The sequence below is a fragment of the Vicia villosa genome, unplaced genomic scaffold (assembly GCF_029867415.1).
Source record: "Vicia villosa cultivar HV-30 ecotype Madison, WI unplaced genomic scaffold, Vvil1.0 ctg.002149F_1_1, whole genome shotgun sequence".
NCBI lineage: Eukaryota > Viridiplantae > Streptophyta > Magnoliopsida > Fabales > Fabaceae > Vicia > Vicia villosa.
In genome coordinates, this window is record NW_026705853.1 from 204,678 (window position 1) to 209,237 (window position 4,560).

A 4,560-nucleotide genomic window follows, 5' to 3' on the forward strand; every position below is an offset into this window, starting at 1 on the left:
AAGATTAATGAAAGCATATGTCTTCGGGACTTAGACAAAATTCATAGAATATGTATTCAAGTATTACTACTTAGCGTGTTTTTTAGTAGTGTTTGTTTAATACACTGCCACGCGTCGAAGATGGACTCAGGCGGGAAGATTTGAAATTCGAAGACGGTTTCGTAACCGTTCAACAACAGATGGCTTCGCTGGAAGTTCTGATGAGAAACGTGGCAGCAGATTAGTATAGGACCGTTAAGGTCGAAACTAGTATAAATAGGAGTCTTAGTGTTAGGATTCTGTGTGTTCATTTTGTACAAATCACTCACATATTTACTCAAGTATCAAGCGTTAAGAGAAAGAGTTCGCTGAGAAAATGTACGTATGACACCACCATTTTAATACATGTGTATTATCTTTTTGTTTTTATCTTTCAGAATTACTGCATTTCGTTTACTTCTTGCCATTTACGTTTCTGCATCTTTACTTTAACGTCATTTACTTTCGAATTACTTTCATGCTATTTACTTTCAAAGTCTTTTATATTTCTGCAGTTTAAGATTCTTTACGTTTCAATTGTCCTTTTAATTTTTTATGTCATGTCACTTCGTTGAAGTCACATTTATATGTAACAAAGTGATTGTCAAGACTATTTGTTTTGTTAATCGAACAACGCTTATTGAAGAAGACAAATAATGAATATGGTTCGAACAAACATTGATAACAATCTTCTTGACTATGTGTCCTAGGATCAATCTAGTCGATCCTGCAAGTAACCAAATCATATTTATTATAGTTTGGAAGACTAGCGGTTGTTTACCGGAAATCACCGTAAACAAATTGGCACGCCCGGTGGGACAGTGTCAAGCAGATTGTTTTAATCAATTGCTTTATTTTTGTCTAGACAATATCAAGATCTTGTATGAACCTTAGGAACGGTAAATTAAAGAACAGTGCACAACCGATTCCCAAACGAAGGTACAACAGGAAAATGGTCGTTACGGCCAGTGCAGGGGGTAATCAAGATCCCCCACACGGTTCAGGATCAGGAGCGGCAAATTCGACTTCTACTCAAGAAACACGAGATGCAACGGGTCCAAATGGATCGAGACCTGCAGATAATTCCCAGACTATGCCTGAAAATAATACAGCACCCTCAGGGACTGTTCCAGTTTCAGTGTCGACAACCGCACCCTCATCCACAAGCGCAGAGGACGTATTGTTTGCCTCGACAAATGCTGCAAACAATTTATTTGGTCAAGGCACGAACTCCGCTTTCGAATGGAGACCAAATAATCCATACGGAATGCCATACCCATATGGAACAGGCGTACGAGGGGCAGGACATATATATGCCCCAACTAACAATGCGACATTTTCACCAAATGTTAGTTCAGTGGGTCGAAGTGCACATAACACTGGTTTCTCTGCCCAGATGCCCCACTTTACCACAAATAACCAAGCAGCATTTCGACAAGAGATGGATGCAAGCAACCATGATATGGTAGGGGTTTTGGCCAGAGAATTGACTTCAGTTTTAAGCCCACTAATGGCAAATGTTACTACTACGAATAGAGAAAACATGGAGACTTTCCAAAAGATATCATCTCAGATGAATCGAATGGCAGAATTCATGGGAGTAACGCCACCTAAAAGGAAAGACAAACAGCCTTCGAATCAAGAAGAGAGGCCCATTTTAGAACGTGTACAAGACATAGTTCCATCATCTAGGACGGCTACTAGGGATGTAGGCCCCTCACGAAGAACAGAGGTGTTCGAAGGAACTCCAATAATTAACTTAGAAGCTTCAAATCAAAGAACTGTCCCCGTCCGACAAGAAACGGAGGAGGAGCAACCCAGATTAAGGATTGTGGGTAGGAACGAACACCCAGATGAGATTGTTCAAAGAGTCAGAAGAGAAAATCTGGCTACAGAAAATAACTTAACTGCCATGATAGAAAGGGTTATGGCCAACAATGGCCTTAGTACTGGACTTAGACGTCCAAACTATACATCCCCTATATCAGATTATATCATGCAAACAGAATTGCCTAGGGGCACTAAGGTACCCAAATTTACAAAATTTTCAGGCGAAACGAACGAGTCAACGGTGGAACATATTGCTAGATATTTGACGGAAGCAGGAGACTTAGCGGGAAACGAGGATTTAAGGATCAAATATTTCCCTAGTTCTCTGACAAAAAATGCCTTCATTTGGTTTACTACTTTGCCACCAAATTCGATAGATGCATGGGCATACTTGGAAAGACTTTTCCATGAGCAATTCTACATGGGCCAAACTAAGATAAGTTTGAAAGAATTGGCCAGTGTTAAAAGAAAATTCACAGAAACAATTGATGATTATTTAAATAGGTTCCGTCTGTTGAAATCAAGGTGTTTTACAACAGTCCCAGAGCATGAACTTGTTGAAATGGCTGCAGGTGGTCTAGATTATTCAATAAGAAAGAAACTAGATACCCAATACCTTAGGGACATGGCCCAATTAGCAGATAGGGTTCGACAAGTCGAACGCCTGAAGGCAGAAAAAGCTAGGGCAAATAAAAGTTATAAGAAAGAAAGAGTGGCATACGTCGAAGCCAAGGATGCTGAGAATGAGTCTTTCGATGACTCATATAGCCCTGAAGAAGTCGAAATAGACTTGGCTGAATTGAAAGAAGCGCCACCTTATGCTTGCAAACTGCTAAATCCTGCCAATGGAAAAAATCCAGTAGAAAACGATAAGAATGATAGGTTCCCTAAGAAAACTTATACATTCGACATTACCAAGTGTGATGAAATATTTGATTTATTGGTAAAAGATGGCCAAATGATACTACCTCCAAATTCAAAAATTCCTCCGTTGGAACAACGGAAGAAAAGAGGTTTTTGTAAATATCATGGGTTTTTAGGCCATAAAACTTCTCAATGTTTTCTTTTCAGGGATCTAATTCAAAATGCTCTCAATGATGGAAGGTTGAAGTTTGCTGACAAGACCAAGAGTCATATGAGGGTCGATACCAATCCCCTAAACATTGCTGACGCCAGCCCTGCGAGGTAGAAGATATCAACATGGTGGAGGTTTCTGAAATCGAGGTTGTGGAGACTAAAGCAATGTTCAATGGAAAGCAGGCTACTGAAAGCCTAAATAGTGACATAATCTTCAATACTGATGTTGAAGAATCTTCCAACGCAGAAATAACTGAAGCCTCGAAGGAAGAAAACAGCGAGGCCACTGAAGACCTCAGGATGAAACTCCAGAAAATCCAGATCTCTGAAGTCCCTCCAGCAGCGGTTAACATGGTTAGCGCCAGACGACCAGTGTCTGAATTTGGAAAACTAGAGACATGGCTGACGAGGAAAAATGGGGGCATCGAAGTTCCTCCAAGAACCGAAAGCCTCAAAGAATATCTCTGGAATTGCCACGAGAGAAATGGTGGTAAGCAATGGATGTGTCTAAGGTGTTCGATCATGCTGAATCGAAGGGTCGAAGCCAACTTCGAAAGGGTTCGACGCGAAAGGTGGGAACACCCAGGAAGAGAGCCAAATCCCCTACTACAACTGTACCCAAAGATGGAGGAAAGCATGGTAGGATTTTTGGTCAGGTGCCACAAAGAAAACACTGAAGTTGCTCTCTGCCCAAGATGTGGGGCAGTCTATGACGAAATGCTAGCACGATCATTCGAACGTGTGTATTGCTACATGAGTCAAGAAACTCAGGGGTTGCGTCCCAACCTGTACGGTTTCGACATTTGGACTCCAACAAAGAGGCCTGATAGCCCACATCCTAGGACTCGAAGGGTGACGTTCAAAGTCCCTGCAAATGCACCCAGGGATAGGTGGGTACAAGCTGATGCAAGAACCAACAAATGGCGAAGTTGGGACCAAGGTGGTAGAACTGCAATGGCATATAGGAAACAATTTCAAAGATCAAATCGAGAGGTCTATCGGTTGGAGAATTATAAAGGAAAAAATCCTATGTCTCGGTCCCAGTGGAGAAGGCATCAGAGAATAAAAAAGGCTCAGAAGGAATACAGGCCAAGAGAAGCTGGAGACTCTAGTAGCAACCAAGTCCCATACCAGGGGGCAAAGTCGAACAAACCTTCGGTGGAACGCAGACTATTCGAAGCTGAAAAACTCTTGGATGAAGAAGACAAGATGCGTTCAAATTCTTGGAAAGAAGAGGATAGAATGACAAATGATTTTGACTCTGATGGAGTGTCATCTATAAACTTGAATTGCAATGTTGTCTCGGTACTCCCTCACGAGTTTAATCAGGAAACTGAAGTAGAAGACTGTGAAGAGGCTGATATCGAAGAAATGGCAAAACACAGACCCGTGAGTTACTATGTGCTGAATAACGGTGCAGTAGAAGAACATAATGCTTTCTTCGAAAGGCCTGATGAGGGTATGCGAAATCATTTGAAGCCACTCTATATCAGGGCTAAGATTGAGAACGTGGGCATAAATAAAGTCCTAGTTGACGGGGGAGCAGCAGTGAACCTAATGCCTCAATACATGCTAAAAAGAATTGGTATGTTCGATACGGATATAAGGCCACATAACATGGTTTTATCTAACTAC